Consider the following 26,003-nt stretch of genomic DNA (forward strand, 5'->3'; position numbering starts at 1 on the left):
TGCAGAGAGTCCCATACAGAATAAACCCAAGGAGAAACATGCCGAGACACATAGTAATCAAAGTGGCAAAAATTAAAGACAAAGAAAAATTACTGAAAGCAGCAAGGGAAAAACGACAAATAACATACAAGGGAACTCCCATAAGGTTAACAGCTGATTTCTCAGCAGAAACTCTGCAAGCCAGAAGGGAGTGGCATGATATACTTAAAGTGATGAAAGGGAAGAACCTACAACCAAGATTAGTCTACCCAGCAAGGATCTCATTTAGATTTGATGGAGAAATCAAAAGCTTTACAGACAAGCAAAAGCTAAGAGAATTCAGCATCACCAAACCAGCTCTACAACAAATGCTAAAGGAACTTCTCTAAGTGGGAAACACAAGAGAAGAAAAGGACCTACAAAAACAAACCCAAAACAATTAAGAAAATGGTCATAGGAACATACATATCGATAATTACCTTAAACGTGAATGGATTAAATGCCCCAACCAAAAGACATAGACTGGCTGAATGGATACAAAAACAAGACCCATATATATGCTGTCTACAAGAGACCCACTTCAGACCTAGGGACACATACAGACTGAAAGTGAGGGGATAGAAAAAGATATTCCATGCAAATGGAAATCAAAAGAAAGCTGGAGTAGCTATACTCATATCAGATAAAATAGACTTTAAAATAAAGAATGTTACAAGAGACAAGGAAGGACACTACATAATGATCCAGGGATCAATCCAAGAAGAAGATATAACAATTATAAATATATATGCACCCAACATAGGAGCACCTCAATACATAAGGCAACTGCTAACAGCTATAAAAGAGGAAATCGACAGTAACACAATAATAGTGGGGGACTTTAACACCTCACTTACACCAATGGACAGATCATCCAAAATGAAAATAAATAAGGAAACAGAAGCTTTAAATGACACAACAGACCAGATAGATTTAATTGATATATATAGGACATTCCATCCAAAAACAGCAGATTACACGTTCTTCTCAAGGGCGCACGGAACATTCTCCAGGACAGATCACATCTTGGGTCACAAATCAAGCCTCAGTAAATTTAAGAAAATTGAAATCATATCAAGCATCTTTTCTGACCACAACGCTATGAGATTAGAAATGAATTACAGGGAAAAAAACGTAAAAAAGACAAACACATGGAGGCTAAACAATACGTTACTAAATAACCAAGAGATCACTGAAGAAATCAAACAGGAAATAAAAAAATACCTAGAGACAAATGACAATGAAAACACGACAACCCAAAACCTATGGGATGCAGCAAAAGCGGTTCTAAGAGGGAAGTTTATAGCTATACAAGCCTACCTCAAGAAACAAGAAAAATCTCAAGTAAACAATCTAACCTTACACCTAAAGAAACTAGAGAAAGAAGAACAAACAAAACCCAAAGTTAGCAGAAGGAAAGAAATCATAAAGGTTAGAGCAGAAATAAATGAAATAGAAACAAAGAAAACAATAGCAAAGATCAATAAAACTAAAAGTTGGTTCTTTGAGAAGATAAACAAAATTGATAAGCCATTAGCCAGACTCATCAAGAAAAAGAGGGAGAGGACTCAAATCAATAAAATCAGAAATGAAAAAGGAGAAGTTACAACAGACACCACAGAAATACAAAACATCCTAAGAGACTACTACAAGCAACTTTATGCCAATAAAATGGACAACCTGGAAGAAATGGACAAATTCTTAGAAAGGTATAACCTTCCAAGACTGAATCAGGAAGAAACAGAAAATATGAACAGACCAATCACAAGTAATGAAATTGAAACTGTGATTAAAAATCTTCCAACAAACAAAAGTCCAGGACCAGATGGCTTCACAGGTGAATTCTATCAAACATTTAGAGAAGAGCTAACACCCATCCTTCTCAAACTCTTCCAAAAAATTGCAGAGGAAGGAACACTCCCAAACTCATTCTATGAGGCCACCATCACCCTGATACCAAAACCAGACAAAGACACTACAAAAAAAGAAAATTACAGACCAATATCACTGATGAATATAGATGCAAAAATCCTCAACAAAATACTAGCAAACAGAATCCAACAACACATTAAAAGGATCATACACCACGATCAAGTGGGATTTATCCCAGGGATGCAAGGATTCTTCAATATACGCAAATCAATCAATGTGATACACCATATGAACAAATTGAAGAATAAAAACCATATGATCATCTCAATAGATGCAGAAAAAGCTTTTGACAAAATTCAACACCCATTTCTGATAAAAACTCTCCAGAAAGTGGGCATAGAGGGAACCTACCTCAACATAATAAAGGCCATATATGACAAACCCACAGCAAACATCATTCTCAATGGTGAAAAACTGAAAGCATTTCCTCTAAGATCAGGAACGAGACAAGGATGTCCACTCTCACCACTATTATTCAACATAGTTCTGGAAGTCCTAGCCACGGCAATCAGAGAAGAAAAAGAAATAAAAGGAATACAAATTGGAAAAGAAGAAGTAAAACTGTCACTGTTTGCGGATGACATGATACTATACATAGAGAATCCTAAAACTGCCACCAGAAAACTGCTAGAGCTAATTAATGAATATGGTAAAGTTGCAGGTTACAAAATTAATGCACAGAAATCTCTTGCATTCCTATACACTAATGATGAAAAATCTGAAAGAGAAATTATGGAAACACTCCCATTTACCATTGCAACAAAAAGAATAAAATACCTAGGAATAAACCTACCTAGGGAGACAAAAGACCTGTATGCAGAAAACTATAAGACACTGATGAAAGAAATTAAAGATGATACCAACAGATGGAGAGATATACCATGTTCTTGGATTGGAAGAATCAACATTGTGAAAATGAGTATACTACCCAAAGCAATCTACAGATTCAATGCAATCCCTATCAAATTACCAAGGGCATTTTTTACGGAGCTAGAACAAATCATCTTAAAATTTGTATGGAGACACAAAAGACCCCGAATAGCCAAAGCAGTCTTGAGGCAAAAAAATGGAGCTGGAGGAATCAGACTCCCTGACTTCAGACTATACTACAAAGCTACAGTAATCAAGACAATATGGTACTGGCACAAAAACAGAAACATAGATCAATGGAACAAGATAGAAAGCCCAGAGATTAACCCACGCACCTATGGTCAACTAATCTATGACAAAGGAGGCAAAGATATACAATGGAGAAAAGACAGTCTCTTCAATAAGTGGTGCTGGGAAAACTGGACAGCTACATGTAAAAGAATGAAATTAGAACACTCCCTAACACCATACACAAAAAAAAACTCAAAATGGATTAGAGACCTAAATATAAGACTGGACACTATAAAACTGTTAGAGGAAAACATAGGAAGAACACTCTTTGACATAAATCACAGCAAGATCTTTTTTGATCCACCTCCTAGAGTAATGGAAATAAAAACAAAAATAAACAAGTGGGACCTAATGAAACTTCAAAGCTTTTGCACAGCAAAGGAAACCATAAACAAGATGAAAAGACAACCCTCAGAATGGGAGAAAATATTTGCAAATGAATCAACGGACAAAGGATTAATCTCCAAAATATATAAACAGCTCATTCAGCTCAATATCAAAGAAACAAACACCCCAATCCACAAATGGGCAGAAGACCTAAATAGACATTTCTCCAAAGAAGACATACAGACGGCCACGAAGCACATGAAAAGATGCTCAACATCACTAATTATTAGAGAAATGCAAATCAAAACTACAATGAGGTATCACCTCACTCCTGTTAGAATGGGCATCATCAGAAAATCTACAAACAACAAATGCTGGAGAGGGTGTGGAGAAAAGGGAACCCTCTTGCACTGTTGGTGGGAATGTAAATTGATACAGCCACTATGGAGAACAATATGGAGGTTCCTTAAAAAACTGAAAATAGAATTACCATATGACCCAGCAATCCCACTACTGGGCATATAGCTAGAGAAAACCGTAATTCAAAAAGACACATGCACCCGAATGTTCATTGCAGCACTATTTACAATAGCCAGGTCATGGAAGCAACCTAAATGCCCATCAACAGACGAATGGATAAAGAAGATTTGGTACATATATACAATGGAATATTACTCAGCCATAAAAAGGAACGAAATTGAGTCATTTGTTGAGACGTGGATGGATCTAGAGACTGTCATACAGAGTGAAGTAAGTCAGAAAGAGAAAAACAAATATCGTATATTAATGCATGTATGTGGAACCTAGAAAAATGGTACAGATGAGCCAATTTGCAAGTTGAGACACAGATGTAGAGAATGGACATATGGACACCAAGGGGGGAAAACTGCGGTGGGGTGGGGATGGTGGTGTGCTGAATTGGGTGATTGGGATTGACATGTATACACTGATGTGTATAAAACTGATGCCTAATAAGAACCTGCAGTATAAAAAAACAAACAAAACAAAACAAAAAAAAACTTATTAGACTAGCGGTCAGCTAACAGAAGAAGTTTGTTAGACCACGGAATAAAAAATTGAATTATACACGCCTTACACATTTTATTTTTAGTCTGAAACATAAAAAATGCAGTATCAATCTTTTCATGTAAGGCCAAGGTCTTTTCTTTATGCATGGATCATCTGATCAGTGTTTCCTATCATTTCTCCTGCATAAACAACCCTCATAATGGATTGTCTGTAATTTCCATTTTCAATGTTTATAACAAGGAATGAGAACTTAAGGATATTTGTGATATATATATATACTTTTTCTGAATCATTTACAGTTGTTTTTTCACATTAGATTTAACATTTTTTTAGCAACTTTACATTACTGGGTTTTTCTAAAACATTCAAATTAGTTTCCATAGAGACACCACTCTTTATTTTCACATAGACATTTCCTCCGTTTATATTATATTTAATTAAATTATGTAATTATAACAACAAGTAAGTGACTTAAACAGGTTTGGGAACAAATGGCAGAACAGATTCTTGGTAAACATTCAATTCAACTGGTGCGAACAAAAGTGCATGAGTCACTACAGTTTCTTACTAGATAAATTCAGTGTGTTACGAGTAGGGTGACACACTACCTGGGATTTCCCCAGTACTGATGGTTTCCTGGGCTTCAGGACTTTCAGGGTTAAAACCAAGACAGTTTTAGGCAAACCACACTGGTTGCTCACCCCAGCAATGGGTGTTGGTGACTATGCTTTATAGATGAGAAGTAGATCACTGGTAAATCTGGCAAATTAATCAGGTGGAGTTTGATTAACAGAGTTTGTGCATAGACTCGTATATAATCTCAGGATCCCTTATCCAGCCATGTTCTTGTTTTATCCCAACATGTCTACTTGACAAGAGGTAGTTTATACACACCACTGGAATCACTCTAGTTTTCCCTGAGCTTTGGAGGCTAGGCCAAAATAACCCATACTCCCACAAAGTAGAGAAGATTGTAACTCATGCAATTCCAAAGTCGAATGAGTTTCTGCCCTGCTCCATGACCCACATCTCTAAAGGATGATTGCCAGTGGAGCCAACTCTCTCCTCCTGAGAATGTGCCACCCACCCCTGTAAGGGTGTCATCTGGCCAATGGCCTCCGGGAGAAAATCACACGATCTGACATCTATTCATTTCCCAAAGTAGTTTTAAATACAAGAAGAAGGGAATTTTGGTAGTTTAGGCCACGTTGAGCTGCAGCAGACACAATCTAGTTTGCCTAACATGTTTCTTCATCAAGGAATCAAAGTGTTGTGAGGTCAAGTTTTGCCCATTCTCACCTTGTCATACATGGCTTCTGATTATCTGAACACAGGAGGTAGACTGTAATGGCTCTACACCTAATATTTGTGTGGTTCTCCCTTTCAATAGCAAGGCTGTGAATGTAAACTTTAGGAGAATATGAATATTGTTAGAGAGAAGTCTGTAACTCTCAAAAGTGAACTAAATATTCAGTGTTTACCCCCATGGTGGAACACCCTTCATACATATTTTCTAATGAACACAGAGAGATAAATATTCTAGCTAGGCCAAAAACTAGGGAAAAGGGGAACATGCAGAATCTCTAAGCACATGCTCCTTTGAGTTATTTGAAAGAGGGAAAATTGCATTTATTATTCAGCTACTGAAAGCTGCTGACAAGTTTAAGACAATCCTACCAAGGGCTGTCTTGGGATTTAGAGAAATCAGATTTGGGAATGCCCTGCCCAGGATTGCTAACATCTTAATAATCATAATTCTACAAATCAAGCCTCAGTTTAAAGTTGTGAAAAATGGCATTTGTAGGATAATCCAAATAAATCAATTTCGTATCTTTCTTTTTCCCTGGAAGTTCCTCAGCTGGAGAGAATTACATCAGACTTCATGTTCCCAAAGCCTGCTTCCCAGGTGTTGTACTGTAAGATAGAAGGGGGCAATATTTTTTGGTGTGTCTTATGATACAAAGTCCTTTTTTAATGGCTCTGTGTATGGCAAGTTTAGAGTCAGACAATGTCTTCTCATGTCTAATGTATTTGTTGTTATTCTCAGCACTCATATTATCAATAAACATCATATATAAGTCCAAGTGAGGAATGACTACATTGGCATATTTCTGGAAGGCTGAAGGGCTCTGTCACAAGATCTGGTTGGTTGGTCATCTTTGCAGACATGAGCTGTGGGAAGAGAGCCGTAGGCAATGCAATTTTACAGGGAACATATGGGCAGAAATTTACAAGGTCCTTGGGGAGGGACTTCTGTTACCCAGATGGTTGCCAAAATTTCTGATCCCTGCACTCTGGAAATGAGACTGGGAGAGTTAATCAGATTAGTATGAATGATGATGTGAGAACTTCAATGTGTGCCACCTCTCTGGTTCATAGACCTCTAATGAATGCCTTCATTATGGTCTACCTCTTTTGGAAGCTCGTGAAGTCATGGAAATGTCATCCTAGAGCCACTAGGTAGTTCACTCATCTGTGAGTGGATCAAGAACATGCACAGATCTTAATGAGCAATGTCCAATAGAATAATAATTAAAACAGTCTCTTCCTTCAAGTGCCTTGAACGACAAATTTGTTTTAAAGATTAAGCTCCTAGTTGCTATCAAATAGTTACGGGCAAGTATAATTTTTTTGTCTATAAGTAGAAGTCTACAAAATCAGAACTAGTTTCACAATTTGGTAAAAAAATTGTGAAAGGAATTGGTGAAAGAAAAAGATAATCTGAGTAATTAGAATTTATTAGAAAATTTCCAGTAATCACCTTGTCTGTAATTATTTACCACTATGACCCCAGGATTTAGCATAATTCTTGCTACATAGTAACAATTAATAATTTTTAAAGAAAAATTAAATTTTCCTGGACCTCAATTCATTATTTTTGGTAGAGGTCATAAAATTAGTATTTTTTTACTAACTTGTACATATTTTTCCTTTGCATTAACCAGACCAGGAACAGGAAATTACTGAAAGGTATGTTGAACTGAGAACCAGGAATCTTGGGTTACAGTCTCTGTTCTCCTACTTTGCTGTATGATCTCAAGCAACTAACTGCAGTAGAGAGATCTTGGTTTGGCATTAAATAGATGCTATAAGACAACTTAATTCTTCCCTGCCATTTGCCGTTCTGAAGCTTAGTAGCCTCATCTGTAAAATGGTAGTGCATAATACTTATGTCAAAGAATTGATGTCAGAATTAAATAATGGGAGGAGTTTTTTTCATTGAATTAGCATAGTTCTTGGCACGCAGTAGTATGAGGTAACTTGTACAGAAGACTCATTATATGCCAGGCACAGTTCTAAATATATTACAGGCATTAACTCATTTAATTCTCTTAACAACCCTATGACCTTGGTAATACTATTATCTCCATTTTATAGATGGATGGAATGAGGACCAGAAAGGTTAAGTAACTTTCCCAGAGTTACACAGCTAATAAGTCACAATGAGAGGATCTGAACCCAAGCGTTTAATTTCATAGTCTGCTCTTCTTCACTTCTCTATTCACCAATAATAGATGCACACTAAAAATATGGGTTTCTTTCAACTGTAATATTGTATCTGTGATATCTTGTCCCTACAAGAGTTCTAAAAAATATTTGTGTTCTCTTGGTATCTGGAATATGGAGAAAGTTCCAGAAAGAAACAAGGTCCCATCCAATCAGCCTTGGTATTGGTATTTGAGTTTGATGTCTCCAGCAAAAACTTCTTTCAGAGCTCTCTTCCTTCAGCTCTGAAGGAATCAGGTAGAGAATATGTGTGTAGCAGGTCGGAGTCTTATCTGCCATGGCTGATCCAGTCCCTGAGAGACTGGACACAAACCTGCAGTGATTTTCAGCTCTGGCTTTCCTCTCTTGTCCTGGGATTCTTAGGACCATGCTGGAAGCTAAGCCGTACCCCACAGCTAAATTCAAGACTTTTCCTGAAACTGGGGCTAGATGCCAACTGAGTAGCTGCTTTAGCAATAGAGACACCTGTCTCCCAGAAAATTAAATGAGATCACCAACTCATTTGCATAAACTAGCAGATGGGGAAGAGTTGCATTTGTTATCAATTTTGGCTGGATTTCAACCAATTATATGGACTTAAAATGTTTGGTCTTTCATTGCCAAACTTGTGAGCTATCCACTCCCCTAATGTGTTTTTCATAACCATGTTTTTTTAAGATTCAAAATAGTAATGGCATCCGCTTTACATTTTTTACCTAACTGGCTAATACATTAGTTGAGACACTCATACTTCTAACCCTTTCTCATAAACCTTTCTAATAGTAATTCCACCATTGATTTCCAAACATTGAGACTGTGACTCCCCTTTTACCACTTTTTTTTTTTTTTTTAAATTTATTTTTGGCTGTGTTGGGTCTTCGTTTCTGTGCGAGGGCTTTCTCTAGTTGTGGCAAGCGGGGGCCACTCTTCATCGTGGTGCATGGGTACCACTTATTTTTTTAAACAAATCTTAGCTTAAGACATAATATATTCATATAGTATATTTTACATTAATGCTATGTTAATTTAATATTGTTAATAATAATAATAATTTAATATTGTTACTATTAAACAATGGTGTTCACCAGTTTAAACCTAGTGCCAAGCACAATGCCTAGAACATAATAGGTATTCAATAGAGATTTGCTGAATGACTGAGTGAATGAATAAAAGAATGAATACTTGAACCACCAGCATCTGAATATCAGCTTTCATGGCTTTGATAGGAGGCAATGGGAATTTCAGCAACCTCAACAGGGTCTGTGTAGGGAATAGAATTGGTTATCCACCCAAATCAATATTTACAAAGTGTACACCAATGTGAGCTCCTCCAGGATGGGCAGGGGTAGTGTCTCTTTCATCTTTCCAACACAGGTTGTTAAGTAGGGCCACATACACGGCAGAATCTCAATAAATGCTTTTAAATGACCACAAAAGAAGTGTAAGATTTAACTCTTCCCCTCCTGGGAAGGCATAATCTATATTTCAGTGGCAGAAGGGCTATCTCCAACATCCTGTGGGTTGCTTCCTGCTACTCCTACAGCTCAAAATGAATATCAATCTAATACTTACTGAAATTATTTTGACATTTTTAACATCCAAGACTGCTGCTAGCTCAATTCCTTTTCAAAATGGAAAGATACTCAGGGTATGATTCTCCTTATAACTTTATTCTAAGATAGGGATTTGGAAAAAAGAATCACAACTCCTCGTCATGTGTTACTATGCAGGAGATAAAGCAATTCATCTTTTGTCATTAAGTTGTGACATCTGCCTGCATGTGGCCTGAGATCCAATGAGTTTGGCTTTCTCTAATTCCCTGGGTCATTAGCTACGTAATCATAATTATTTTCAGCTGTGCAGATTGGTTTTTTTTTTCATCCATTCTTCTCCTCCCCTTCTTCATCACATTTCCACATTGATGGAAACCATGAGAGTGCCATCTGGTACAACCTGTGCATGGGGCCAGTCAAATGAAAGGCAGCCACTGAAGGATGCCCATATTTCATCAGATGCATTTGTATGCTGCCTTTGCTCTCATACCATTTCCTGTCCCTCCAGATTTCAAGGGCTCCCCAGAGATGACTGAATACAGACCTCCTGCCCCCAATTCCAGTGGCATCTGAAGAGTTGTCTCTATTGAGGGTGATACAGTTGACACCAACTTATGAATAACTATATTTGCAGAGAATTAACATTTCCTGCATGTCTACCAACTGACGTAGGCAATTATAGAGGCAGCTGCCAAATGAGTATTAACATAACTGGAAAAGCTTCCCTGTGTATGAGTCAGACTATGCAGGCAGTGTGTAGCATCCTCAATAGACTGCGTAGACTTTTATTTCCAAGAGCAATTCTTTTATGTGCAGACAATGCCCCATCTTGAAGCAACTGCCTGGAATCCTCCTCAGTAGAAATTACGTTGCAACTTGTGGGAAGCAAATGTATTAGAAAGATTGTGCCTCTGTTTTTTTAAGCCCATGCATAAACCTGTAGGCAAACTATTTGATCTCTATAAACACCAGTGAAATTGGTACATTAATTCTTTTCGGTATTCTCAGCAGCTTTATTTAGTGTCACGAGGAGGAGCTGGTATTGAAAGGGAAGCCAGGAGACCTGGGTCCTAGTTTAAACTTTGTGTTATACAACCTGAGTATTTGACATCTGTATTTTGAGTTAGTCTCTCTGGGGCTCAGTTTCATTTTCTATAAAATGTTCCTCAAAATGTAACCCATAGATCCTTGCCTCAGCATCACCTGGGTTGCTAAGTTAGAAGGTATATTCCTGAGTAACTTCTGCTTCCAGGAATATGGAGTAGAAATACTTTTCCCTATCCCTCCCACTAAACATAACTAAAAACCATGGACAATATACATAAAGCAAACATAAGAAAGGTGGAGAGAAGAATGCAGATTGATGAGGGATTTCAAGACCCAAGAAGTCCAATGAAAAAAAAAAAAGACCCAAGGAGTGACATGGCAGTGAGTTTCTTGGGTTTTCTCACACACCCCACCTGGAGCTGAAGAAGCTGGCAAACTGGGAATGCCAATGAATGTAGACCAAAAAAAAAAGGCCCAATCAAAGCTTATTTGTGCTAGCCAAAGTTTGAGGAAAGAAGAAGTCTAGCAAGATAAAAAACTTTGTACAATCACCAATGTACTCCAGCCAAACATCACAAAAAGAACTGTGGCCCCATCCCTAACAGCAAAGGCCTCACAAGGCTGTAATGAGGAACGGCAACCCTCCTGTTGGGTAGTGTCAAAAAAGGCCAACTCCAGAGCTGGGACTTTCATCCCCACAGGCAAATAATAGGGCTCCAGCCTCCACAGTGTCAGTGTAGACTACATGGGAAACCAGATCTTTCACCCCAACCCAGCAGTAATGAGGAGCTCTACTTCTATGGTATCAACAGAATCAGAGTGGGACGCTTGGACCTCTACTTCTACTCGGCAGTAAGGAAATAACATCCTCTTCTTCCCAGACATGCCAGAGGGATGTCACAGCAAGTCCACTAAAGCACAAGGTTTAAGTAAGATCCAGAGACTTATACTATGAAAATGTGCAGGTTTCTATAAAAAAAAAAAAAAAAAATCATTCATCATGCCAAGAACCAGGAAGATCTCAAACAAAATGAAAAAAAAAAAAAGAAGAAAACCAACAGATGCCAATACCAAGATGAACTGTTAGAATTATCAAAGATTTTTAAAGCTGCCATAATAAAAATGCTTCGGTGAGCAATCATAAATGTGCATGAAACAAATGAAAATTAGAAAGCCTCAGCAAAGAAATGAAAGTTATAAAGAAGAACCCTATCGAAATTTTAGAATTGAAGAAAACAATAACTGAAATAAAATGCTCAGTGGATTGGCTCAGTTGCAGAAAAGGAGGGGAGAGAGGATAAAATCAATGAACTGAAAGATGGAAAAACAGAAATTAACCAGTTTGAACAACAGGGAAAAAAAGACAATAAAAATGAACAGCCCCCTAGACCTGTTGGACTATAACTAAACATTGAACATTTATTCCATCCAAGTACCAGAAAGAGATGAAAAGGAAAGCAAAATTGAAAAAAGCACTCACAGAAATAATGGCAGAAGACTTTCCAAATCTGGCAAAAGACATAATCCTACAGATTCAAAAAGCTAATCGGATGCTGAACAGGATGAGCCAATAGAAATCCATGCCAAGATACAATATAAACTTCTGAAAACTGAAGACAAAGAAAAAAAAATTTTGAATGTGGCCAGGGGAAAAATGGCACAATTACTTACAGAACAAAACAACTGGAATGACAGTTTCTTATCAGAGGTTATGGATGCCAGAAAAAATGACAAAATATTTTTCTGGTCCTTAAAGAAAAGAAATGTCAACCCAAATTCCTTTAACCGGTGAAAATATCCTTTAGGAAGGAAGGGGAAATCAGGACATACTTACATGAAGGAAAACTAAGAAAATTTGCCACCATCAGACCTACCCTAAAAGAATGGCTAAAGGGAGAGGGGAGCTTCAAGATGGCGGAAGAGTAAGACGTGGAGATCACCTTACTCCCCACAAATACATCAGAAATACATCTACATGTGGAACAACTCCTACAGAACACCTACTGGACGCTGGTAGAAGACCTTAGACCTCCCAAAAGGCAAGAAACTCCCCAGGTACCTCGGTACGGCAAAAGAAAAAAAGAAAAAACAGAGACAAAAGAATAGGGATGGGACCTGCACCAGTGGGAGGGAGCTGTGAAGGAGGAAAGGTGTCCACACACTAGGAAGCCCCTTTGCGGGCGGAGACTGCGGGTGGCAGAGGGGGGAGCTTCGGAGCCACGGAGGAGAGCGCAGCCACAGGGGTGCGGAGGGCAAAGCGGAGAGATTCCCGCACAGAGGACCGGTGCCGAACAGCACTCACCAGCCCGAGAGGCTTGTCTGCTCACCCACTGGGGCAGGCGGGGGCTGGGAGCTGAGGCTCAGGCTTCAGAGGTCGGATCCCAGGGAGAGGGCTGGGGTTGGCGGCGTGAACACAGCCCAAAGGGGGCTAGTGCACCACAGCTAGCCGGGAGGGAGTCCGGGAAAAAGTCTGGAGCTGCCGAAGAGGCAAGAGACTTTTTCTTGCCTCTTTGTTTCAGGGTGCGCGAGGGGAGGGGATTCAGAGCATGGCTTAAATGAACTCCAGAGATAGGCGGGAGCCGTGGCTATCAGCGCGGACACCAGAGACGGGCATGAGACGCTAAGGCTGCTGCTGCCGCCACCAAGAAGCCTGTGTGTGTGCACAGGTCACTATCCACACTGCCCCTCCCGGGAGACTGTGCAGCCCACCACTGCCAGGGTCCCGTGATCCAGGGACAACTTGTCCGGGAGAACACACGGTGCACCTCAGGCTGGTGCAATGTCATGTTGGCCTCTGCCGCCGCAGGCTCGCCCCGCATCCGTACCCCTCCCTCCCCCCGTCCTGAGTGAGCCAGAGCCCCCGAAGCAGATGCTCCTTTAACCCCGTTCTGTCTGAGCAAAGAACAGATGCCCTCAGGCAACCTACATGCAGAGGCGGGTCCAAATCCAAAGCTGAACCCCAGGAGCTGTGCGACCAAAGAAGGAAGGGAAATTTCTCCCAGCAGCCTCAGGAGCAGCGGATTAAATCTCCACAATCAACTTGATGTACCTGCATCTGTGGAATACCTGGATAGACAACGAATCATCCCAAATTGAGGACATGGACTTTGGGCGCAACGATATATATATTTTTTTCGCGTTTTCTCTTTTTGTGAGTGTGTATGTGTATGCTTCTGTGTGTGATTTTGTCTGTATAGCTTCGCTTTTACCATTTGTCCTAGTGTTCGGCCTGTCCATCTTTTCTTTTGTTAGTATACTTTTTAGCGCTTGTTATCATTGGTGAATTTGTTTTTTGGTTTGGTTGCTCTCATCTTTCTTTCTTTCTTTTTTTTATTACTTTTTAAATTTTTTTAAAATAATTATTTTTTATTTTAATAACTTTATTTTATTTTATTTCATTTTATTTTATTTATTTTTTTCTTTCTTTCTTTCTTTTTTCCTCCCTTTTATTCTGACCCGTGTGGATGACAGGGTTTTGGTGCTCCGACCAGGCGTTGGGCCTGTCCCTCTGAGGTGGGAGAGCCAAGTTGAGGATATCGGTCCACCAGAGACATCCCAGCTTCCCGTAATATAAACCGGCGAAAATCTCCCAAAGATCTCCACCTCAATGCCAAGACCCAGCTCCACGCAATAACCAGCAAGCTACACTGCTGGACACCCTATGCCAAGCAACTAGCAAGACAGGAACACAACCACATCCATTAGCAGAGAGGCTACCTAAAATCGTAATAAGGTCACAGACACCCCAAAACACACCACCAGACACGGACCTGCCCACCAGAAAGACAAGATCCAGCCTCATCCACCAGAACACAGGAACTAGTCCCCTCCATCAGGAAGCCTACACAACCCACTGAACCAACCTTAGCACTGGGGACAGACACCAAAAACAACGGGAACTACGAACCTGCAGCCTGCGAAAAGGAGACCCCAAACACAGTAAGATAAGCAAAATGAGAAGACAGAAAAACACACAGCAGATGAAGGAGCAAGGTAAAAACCCACCAGACCTAACAAATGAAGAGTAAATAGGCAGTGTACCTGAAAAAGAATTCAGAATAGTGATAGTAAGGATGATGCAAAATCTTGGAAATAGAATGGAGAAAATACAAGAAACGTTTAACAAAGACCTAGAAGAACTAAAGAGCAAACAAACAGTGATGAACAACACAATAAATGAAATTAAAAATTCTCTAGAAGGCATCAATAGCAGAACAACTGAGGCAGAAGAACGGGTAAGTCACCTGGAAGATAAAGTAGTGGAAATAACTACTGCAGAGCAGAATAAAGAAAAAAGAATGAAAAGAATTGAGGACAGTCTCAGAGACCTCTGGGACAACATTAAACGCACCAACATTCGAATTATAGGGGTCCCAGAAGAGGAAGAGAAAAAGAAAGGGACTGAGAAAATATTTGAGGAGATTATAGTTGAAAACATCCCTAATATGGGAAAGGAAATAGTTAATCAAGTCCAGGAAGCACACAGAGTCCCATACAGGATAAATCCAAGGAGAAACACACCAAGACACATATTAATCGAACTATCAAAAATTAAATACAAAGAAAAAATATTAAAAGCAGCAAGAGAAAGACAACAAATAACATACAAGGGAATCCCCATAAGGTTAACAGCTGATCTTTCAGCAGAAACTCTGCAAGCCAGAGGGAGTGGAGGGACGTATTTAAAGTGATGAAAGGGAAAAACCTACAACCAAGATTACTCTAACCCAGCAAGGATCTCATTCAGATTCGAGGGAGAAATCAAAACCTTTACAGACAAGCAAAAGCGAAGAGAATTCAGCACCACCAAACCAGCTTTACAACAAATGCTAAAGGAACTTCTCTAGGCAGGAAACACAAGAGAAGGGAAAGACCTACAATAACAAACCCAAAACAATTAAGAAAATGGTAACAGGAACATACATACCGATAATTACCTCAAATGTAAATGGATTAAATGCTCCAACCAAAAGACATAGACTGGCTGGATGGATACAAAAACAAGACCCGTATATATGCTGTCTACTAGAGACCCACTTCAGACCTAGGAACACATATAGACTGAAAGTGAGGGGATGGAAAAAGATATTCCATGCAAACGGAAATCAAAAGAAAGCTGGAGTAGCAATTCTTACACTTCTTACACTTTAAAACAAAGACTATTACAAGAGACAAAGAAGGACACTTCATAATGATCAAGGGATCAATCCAAGAAGGAGATATAACAACTGTAAATATTTATGCACCCAATATAGGAGCACTTCAATACATAAGGCAAGTACTAACAGCCATAAAAGGGGAAATAGACAGTAACACAATCATAGTAGGGGACTTTAAAACCCTACTTTCACCAATGGACAGATCATCCAAAATGAAAATAAATAAGGAAACACAAGCTTTAAATGATACATTAAACAAGATGGACTTAATTCATATTTATAGGACATTCCATCCAAAAACAACAGAATACACATTCTTCTCAAGTGCTCATGGAACATTCTCCAGGATAGATCATATCTTGGGTCACAAATCAAGTCTCAGTAACTTTAAGAAAACTGAAATCATATCAAGTATATTTTCTGACCACAATGGTATGAGACTAGATATCAGTTACAGGGAAAAATCTGTAAAAAAATACAAACACATGGAGGCTAAACAATACACTACTAAATAACCAAGAGATCACTGAAGAAATGAATGAGTAAATCAAAAAATACCTAGACACAAGTGACAATGAAAACACGATGACCCAAAACCTATGGGATGCAGCAGAAGCAGTTCTAAGAGGGAAGTTTATAGCAATACAATCTTACCTTAAGAAACAAGAAACATCTCAAATAAACAACCTAACTTTACACCTAAAGCAATTAGAGAGAGAAGAACAAGAAAACCCCAAAGTTAGCAGAAGGAAAGAAATCATAAAGTTCAGACCAGAAATAAATGAAAAAGAAATGAAGGAAACAATAGCAAAGACCAATAAAACTAAAAGCTGGTTCTTTAAAAAGATAAACAAAATTGATAAACCATTAGCCAGGCTCATCAAGGAAAAAAGGGAGAAGACTCAAATCAATAGAATTAAAAATGAAAAAGGAGAAGTAACAACTGACATTGCAGAAATACAAACGATCATGAGAGATTACTACAAGCAACTATATGCCAATAAAATGGACAACCTGAAAGAAATGGACAAATTCTTAGAAAAGCACAACCTTCTGAGACTGAACCAGGAAGAAATAGAAAATATGAACAGACCAATCACAAGTAATGAAATTGAAACTGTGATTAAAAATCTTCTAACAAACAAAAGCCCAGGACCAGATGGCTTCACAGGTGAATTTTATCAAACATTTAGAGAAGACCTAACACCTATCCTTCTCAAACTCTTCCAAAATATAGCAGAGGGAGGAACACTCCCAAACTCATTCTACGAGGCCACCATCACCCTGATACCAAAACCAGACACAGATGTCACAAAAAAAGAAAACTACAAGCCAATATCTCTGATGAACATAGATGCAAAAATCCTCAACAAAATAGTAGCAAACAGAATCCAACAGCACATTAAAAGGATCATACACCATGATCAAGTGGGATTTATCCCAGGAGTGCAAGGATTCTTCAATATACGCAAATCAATCAATGTGATACACCATATTAACAAACTGAAGGAGAAAAACCATTTGAACATCTCAATAGATGCAGAAAAAGCTTTCGACAAAATTCAACAACGCTTTATGATAAAAACCCTCCAGAAAGTAGGCATAGAGGGAACTTACCTCAACATAATAAAGGCCATTTATGACAAACCCACAGCCAACATCGTTCTCAATGGTGAAAAACTGAAACCATTTCCACTAAGATCAGGAACAAGACAAGGTTGCCCACACACACCACTATTATTCAACTTAGTTTTGGAAGTTTTAGCCAGAGCAATCAGAGAAGAAAAAGAAATAAAAGGAATCCAAGTCGGAAAAGAAGAAGTAAAACTGTCACTGTTTGCAGATGACATGATACTATACATAGAGAATCCTAAAGATGCTACCAGAAAACCACTAGCACTAATCAATGAATTTGGTAAAGTAGCAGGATACAAAATTAATGCACAGACATCTCTTGCATTACTATACACTAATGATGAAAAATCTGAAAGAGAAATTAAGGAAGCACTTCCATTTACCACTGCAACAAAAAGAATAAAATACCTAGGAATAAACCTACCTAGGGAGACAAAAGACCTGCATGACAAAAAAGTATAAGACACTGATGAAAGAAATTAAAGACAATACAAACAGATGGAGAGATATACCACATTCTTAGACTGGAAGAGTCAACATTGTGAAAATGACTCTACTACCCAAAGCAATCTACAGATTCAATGCAATCCCTATCAAACTACCACTGGCATTTTTCACAGAACTAGAACAAAAAATTTCACAATTTGTATGGAAACACAAAAGACCCCGAAGAGCCAAAGCAACCTTGAGAAAGAAAAACAGACCTGGAGGAATCAGACTCCCTGACTTCAGACCATACTACAAAGCTACAGCAGTCAAGACAATATGGTACTGGCACAAAAACAGAAACATAGATCAATGGAACAAGATAGAAAGCCCAGAGATAAATCCACGCACCTATGGTCACCTTATCTTTGATAGAGGAGGCAAGAATATACAATGGAGAAAAGACAGCCTCTTCAATAAGTGGTGCTGGGAAAACTGGACAGCTACATGTAAAAGAATGAAATTAGAACACTCCCCAACACCAAACACAAAAATAAACTAAAATGGATTAGAGACCTAAATGTAAGACCGAACCCTATAAAACTCTTAGAGGAAAACATAGGAAGAACACTCTTTGACATAAATCACAGCAAGATCTGTTTTGATCCACCTCCTAGAGTAATGGAAATAAACACAAAAATAAACAAATGGGACCTAATGAAACTTAAAAGCTTTTGCACAGCAAAGGAAACCATAAACAAGACAAAAAGACAACCCTCAGAATGGGAGAAAATAGTTGCAAATGAAGCAACTGACAAAGGATTAATCTCCAAAATTTGCAAGGAGCTCATGCAGCTCAATATCAAAAAAACAAACAACCCAATCCAAAAATGGGCAGAAGACCTAAATAGACACTTCTCCAAAGAAGATATACAGATTGCCAACAAACATATGAGAGAATGCTCAACATCACTAATTATTAGAGAAATTCAAATCAAAACTACAATGAGGTATCACCTCACACCAGTTAGAATGGGCATCATCAGAAAATCTACAAACAACAAATGCTGGAGAGGGTGTGGAGAAAAGGGAACCCTCTTGCACTGTTGGTGGGAATGTAAATTGATACAGCCACTATGGAGAACAATATGGAGGTTCCTTAAAACACTAAAAATAGAATTACCATATGACCCAGCAATCCCACTACTGGGCATATACCCAGAGAAAACCATAATTCAAAAAGACACCTGCACCCCAATGTTCATTGCAGCACTATTTACAATAGCCAGGTCATGGAAGCAACATAAATGCCCATCGAAAGACGGATGGATAAAGAAGATTGGGTACATATATACAATGGAATATTACTCAGCCATAAAAAGGAACGAAATTGGGTCATTTGTTGAGACGTGGATGGATCTAGAGAGTGTCATACAGAGTGAAGTAAGTCAGAAAGAGAAAAACAAATATTGTATATTAACGCATGTATGTTGAACCTAGAAAAATGGTGAGATGAACCAGTTTGCAGGGCAGAAGTTGAGACAGAGATGTAGAGAACAAACGTATGGACACCAAGAGGGAAAGTGGCGGGTGGGTGGGGATGGTGGTGTGATGCATTGGGCCACTGGGATTGACATGTATACACTGATGTGTATAAAATTGATGACTAATAAGAACCTACTGTATAAAAAAGTAAATAAAATAAAATTCAAAAATTAAAACAAACAAACAAAAAACACTAAAAAAAAAAAAAGAAAAAAGAACTACCATACAACCCAGCAATCCCCTACTGGGCATATACCCTGAGAAAACCATAATTCAAAAAGAGTCATGTACCATAATATTCATTGCAGCTCTATTTACAATAGCCAGGACATGGAAGCAACCTAAGTGTCCATCAACAGATGAATGGATAAAGAAGATGTGGCACATATATACAATGAAATATTACTCAGCCATAAAAAGAAACGAAATTGAGTTGTTTTGTAGTGAGGTGGATGGAGTTAGAATCTGTCATACAGAGTGAAGTAAGTCAGAAAGAGAGAAACAAATACCATATACTAACACATGTATATGGAATCTAAAAAAAAAAAAAAGGTCATGAAGAACCTAGTGGCAAGACGGGAATAAAGACGCAGAACTACTAGAGAATGGACTTGAGGACATGGGGAGGAGGAAGGGTAAACTGGGACAAAGTGAGAGAGTGGCATGGACATATATACACTACCAAACGTAAAATAGATAGCTAGTGGGAAGCAGCCGCATAGCACAGGGAGATCAGCTCGGTGCTTTGTGACCACCTAGAGGGGTGGGATAGGGAAGGTGGGAGGGAGGGAGACACAAGAGGGAAGAGATATGGGAACATATGTATATGTATAGCTGATTCACTTTGTTATAAAGCAGAAACTAACACACCATTGTAAAGCAAGTATACTCCAATAAAGATGTTAAAAAAAGGAAAAAAAAAGAATGACTAAAGGGAGTTCTCTAAAAAGAAAGGAAATAAAGAAAGAATGAAACTTGTACAGCAGGAAGGAAGGAAAAACATGGTCTGTAAAAATATGGATAAATACATCAGAGTCTTGTTCTCCTCTTGGGTTTTCTAAAGTACGTTTGATGGCTGAAAGAAAAATTATGACTCTGCTGATACGGTTCTAAATATATGTAGAGGAAATATTTAGACAAGTATATCATAAATGGGGGAGAGAACATTGACATAAAGAGATCTGTAAGAGGTGGGCTTTGTATCAGGAAAGCAATAGTTTTTTCTGACCACCCCCATGCCCCCAGCAGATTTCTCATGGTATCTCACTGGTAAGAATTCTACCACCCTGGCCATAGAGGCAAAGGAATCTGAAAAGTAAGTGCTTTTAGCTGGGCACATGGATTTTATTAGAAAAGAAAAAGGGAAGAATAACTATTTCATGGGCCACGAGCAGTGTCTGATACTAACTCTGAGAGTCAACAAAAGAATTATACACGATGCTATTTTTAAAATGCTTAACACAGGGCTTAGACCATATTAACTGTTTTAATAAATGTTTCTTTCCCTTTTTCATGGAAACACACAAAAATAGCACAATATAATATTTCAGATATCTAGAGTTGTTATATAGTAGTAGATCTAGTTTTTCATTGCCAAGAATCATTTCTGATCTTTTCACAAAGACATCAACACTTTGATGTACTTTCTATCTTACTGGCTGAGTATGTGAAATAAAAGTTGACAGTTCAACAGTAAACAGTGGGTAATGATGTAGAACCATGGGTTCAGTAAGTTTAGAAAACATACAACAAATGGCCAATATCAATCAATATATATATATACTGGACCTAGGAAAACGCAGTGGTAATGCAGCAGTGAATAACCCTTGATTTTTCAATTAGAAGAAAAATAAAGAGGCTTCCCTCCAATAAAGTAAAACATACCCACCCGTACCCCTCCCCTAGGTATACACTGTGGTTTCCTGTATCTACACTCCTCTCCCAAACCATACCGAAATATCTTACTTCAGGGAATGAAGGAATATCATAACTGTTCTAAGCCTAATTCTGGAGCATGGAACCTAGGGCATTCTGTAGGTTTCTGTGTCTGTTCCCTGTCCTTCCCACATCACTTCCTAAAGGAATTCCTTCTTATTAAAACTGTGGCCAAGCCTACATTCCAGGTGTTCTGAATTACTGCAGGAATACACCCCTGAAACTGTAGGGCCTCTACACTACATGGGTATTGGTTTGGAATATGCAAAACATTATTTATTTTTATGTTTTGGGTGAGCTATCAAGTTAAAATTCAACGAATCCTATAATATCAGACATTGCTGGATGTTTACCCAGTACACACTCCTTAATTATTTTTCTCTTGACATAACTACAGCATTGTTCAGTCAGCCACATACTCAGTTTGGAGCCTGGTTAGTTTTAAGGTAATTCTCTGTCCCTCACCAGTTACTGGTTCAGAAACAGGTGTAGGACTCAACTTAGGCCAATGAGGCTTCAGAAGGTTTCTGTGAAAATCCTCTCGCTGCTAAGACAGATAATCTCCCTTTGTCTTCTTGACATTGCCTTTCTGGGGACGGGTTCCCTGAAACTGCTTCAATCATCTTTTAACCAGTCAGGAGAACTAACCAACACAGGAAGATGGGGGGAAAAAGAAAAAGTCTTTGATGGCAATGTTGAGTCATTCACTCCTCCAAACCTAAAGTCTGTCTTACCTTCAACTTCCAATTATATGAAAACATAACTTTTCTTATTTTTTATTCCTCTTTGAATTATCATTGTAATCAGAAGATTCTTAATTGATACATCTAGAAAAACCAAAATGGTAAAAATTAAGTATTCAGGGAAAAAATAATTTTGGGTAACTGGAAATCAACCAGAAAATCAAACCAACTAAATAATTTAATTTTCACCCTGGTTCTAAAAATTAGTTCCAAATTGTATTAGCTTCCTTATACTGGGAGGCACAGTGGAGTTAATATGGTTTACTCTCAATTTATGTATTTTATATATATATATATATATATATATATATATATATATATATATATATATATATTTTTTTTTTTTTTTTGCCCAGATATTGCAGGGCCTTAGAGTATCTTTTATAAATGTGGAAATAGGCGATCCTGGCGACACTTGAGCCACCAGGGACTATATAGTGTACTGTGGCTTTACCAATACCTGGGTGAACCTTTTCCTTTTAAATTATTTCCTTATATCTTTGATTTTTATCATTATATGTTTCCTGTTCCTTAAAGCTTAACATCCAAGGATTTCAGCTTAGTGAGAATTGTGTTGGCTGCATCTAGTTAACTCATACATTCTCAGCGGCAAAGGAGCATAGCAAATGCTAAAAGCAAAAGCACCTATATATTTTTGCTAAGGAAGCTATTGATTAAAGACCATTCATCTCATCACATACACAGAAACCAAGAGAAAGAGAGAGAGAAAAAAATGAAAAAATGTTTAGTATATGTACATCTGGCAGATCAAAGAGAAGTGTGGATTATTTAGCATGGCACAAGTGGAAATTAAGGTAAATTGTGACTAGAAATGAAGAAAATGCTTCCTGGCGGTAAAATAATTGGATTATAAAATCACATCCCAAGAGAGATAGAAGGCACTTTATCTTGGATCATTTGCAAAGGTGTAAACACACAGTGAAAATATTTTGAAAAGTCCCCATTATGGAAATAATTTCTTTCGTGGAGAATTGTTTTAATGTGGCTCAGTGATTCTGTCCTTTCTTTCTCTTTGAAATAAACTGGTGAAAACAGCAAAAGAAAAACAGTCTTAGTAAAGATATTAAGCAATAAGTATGTGCTGTGTAATTGTAGTGAACGTGCACATTTTCAAAATTTTTAAATCATTAACAGTGATCCATGGGATGAGAAATTTCTAGGGGCTGGAAAGAAGAACAAAAGTCATTCAGCCCCTCACTGGACAGATAGTAGCTATCATTTACTTAGCACCTACTCTACTCCAGACACTATACATTCTTTTTTAATCAGTGCCACCCATTCCCGTAAAGCAGGCCTTATTACCTTCCTCCAAAGAAGAGAAAATTGGACTCAGAGAGTTGAAATATCCACCCGCAATCACACAGCTATTGAGTCAGGATGTTAATCCAGTCGGTCTGGCTTACAGTTGGGAAGAAGCACAAAGCTTTCTTTCCACTAAAGCACATTTCTCAGGAGACAACGATCCCGAGGCCCAGAGGGGGAAGCATCTGGGGCCAAGCCTTGCAGCTGGTTGATGACAGGCAGCCACCCTCCTCAAGTCTCCACCCTCCTCCTTATTCCAGGGCTTTTCATTTGCACATTACCTGAACGAACCACCTTGGTTAACAACTAGGTTCTAAGGGCTGGGTAATTAGGGGCAGGCCAAACCTGTGTCTGCTTCTCTGGTTAGTGACAATTAAATTGCTTTTCAAAAAATGTGCCTCCTTGTGAGTACCTTCTCTATACGTCTTATTTTCCTCCTTCCTGTAATGTCCTTTTATGATGGTTAAAGCCTTAGAAATATAAAACCTTAGAAATCGTTGGTAAGGTTCTGCTCTTCCCAGCTACACATTTGGAAAAGGACATGTTACTTCTCCTGATAAAGTGTGATCCATTTGATTTCCTTAATCTGGCTTCTTATATTCCTCTACCCACCTCATATACGTAGCCCCCCCATAATCCCTTTTCCTACCTTCAAATTCCTCATATTCCTACCATTGGCATGCACTCTGCTTTCTCCCACGTTGAGTATTCCTGTCTCTGCCCAGAGCTCTGTTGGCAAAGTCTTTTATGTCAAAACTAGTCTGACTTCTCTTTTGAGAAGCCGGACTTCCTTCCTGTGATCCATGAAAGGTCAGTCCTCATACTTGCCCGGTGGGGAGGCTAGCGATATTCTTGCTTACAAATGTAAAACAGCCACTGGCTAAATACTGGGTTTAAGTGACCTGGTTTACAACTTTGACTTCCAGCCATCCAGTCATAAGCCAAGTGGTCTGTGACAGGCACTAAGCAGAGTGTTTAAGAAACAATAGCAATCCAAGAATAATGCCACTCATAAAATCTGCGCAAAGCTAAAGGGGACTCTTTCTTGAGTTTCCTTCCTTTCCAACTTTTGCCCTTTCCTTTCCCTTTCCTTTTGCTCTTTCCCGTCCCTTTAAAGACCACATTCAATGATAGGGTTGTCCCTTTCAATTGCAAATGAAATCCTGGCTCTCTAAACACAAGTTCCTTCTTGGCAGGCTTTGCAAAAGGACATTTAAAAGCCGGATTCAAAGTGGCAGAGGGTTTCAAATTCTGGAGACATCACAAAACGATGCCTTATTGGTAACAACTGGTAAAACCTGAGGCCGAAGAAGCCAGACCGCCCCCTTCCGGACGGTCCTGTGGAAAATGCTCTCTGAGCTTCTCTTTCAAAATGAAAATAACATGTATTTACAAAGGTGGTGAAAATGGCTGCCTCTCTGAATCTTGTAATATCCTCTTGGTTTTAATGGGCACCCAACTTGAGGCTCTCTGGATGAAAAGAACAGAGAAGGGGAACTGGAAGAAAACCTGTCTTAAAAAGATATGGAAGTTTTAAAAGCACAACAGCCTTTGACACATTTTGCCCATGAGCAATGAAACAGGTTACCCCTGGGGCTAAGTGGCAAAAGTACATGAAGAACACACCCCCCCCCACACACACAATACATAGCAAAGTACAACAAATACCCAGGGCAGGAATACTACACAGAAGGCTTCGTTCTAAAGGGGTTGTTTTGAGAAGGAATGTTCTTCTCTGTCATGAACTGGAATTCACTGCACAAGCACAATGCTCCCTTCAAAGATTCTGGCACATAAACAGATAGCAGGAGCCGTCCAAAAATCCTTGATAAACATACACAGCCTTTCGCACAGTGGCTGGGAGCAAAGTGTTTTTCAGTATGAATGAATTTTTTTGACCTCAGAACAAATGCTTCCTTGCCCAGTGGTTAACTCCAGAAACTAGAGTCCATTATAGTCTCTGATGTCTGACGGTATTTAGGTGGACAATATATGGTGGTTTGACAACGGCCAACGTTCAATATTGATTTTTTGTCCCTTTTAAGTTACTATTAATAACAGAATGACAAATCAAAACCAATACAACATTACAACCTCTAGAAAGTAATTCTTTGGAAGAGCTAGGCTAAACCTAATTTTTTGGGGAAAAAAAGAAAAAAGAGAGAGCCCAAATATAAACATAAAATACATGTGCCTTATTCAAGCAAAGCAGGGCTCCATGCAGAAAGGCTGTTCTCTTGATACAGCCACTTGAATCATTAGTGTTGAAGATGTGTACATTTTTTAAAGCCACATTTCTGAGTGAAATTCAATATTGACAGTGCATCCAGAACCGTGGTGTCTTTGACAGGCAACAATATTATAAGGGGGCTAGAGGAAATTCAGTGGCAGATAATATAGAAGAAGTCTGTACCTATAAATCACCTCAATACTCTGAAGATTGCTATGATCGTCCTCACTTCATCTCTGTTGAAATCCATTCTCTATAGTTCATCCTCTATCAAGTTGAAGGCTGATTTACTAGGTATTCTGGCCATTCAAAAGATGGTGAGGGTCGTGTAGGAAGAAAACTAGAATTTCATGAATATTAAAACACTCCTGATACTTCCTCTTTCATTCAGCTTTGAACAAAGCTGAGATAAGGTTTTTTTGCTTGTTTTCTTGTTTACTGGTTTGTTTGAAGA

The sequence above is a fragment of the Balaenoptera acutorostrata genome, chromosome 10 (genome assembly GCF_949987535.1).
Source record: "Balaenoptera acutorostrata chromosome 10, mBalAcu1.1, whole genome shotgun sequence".
NCBI lineage: Eukaryota > Metazoa > Chordata > Mammalia > Artiodactyla > Balaenopteridae > Balaenoptera > Balaenoptera acutorostrata.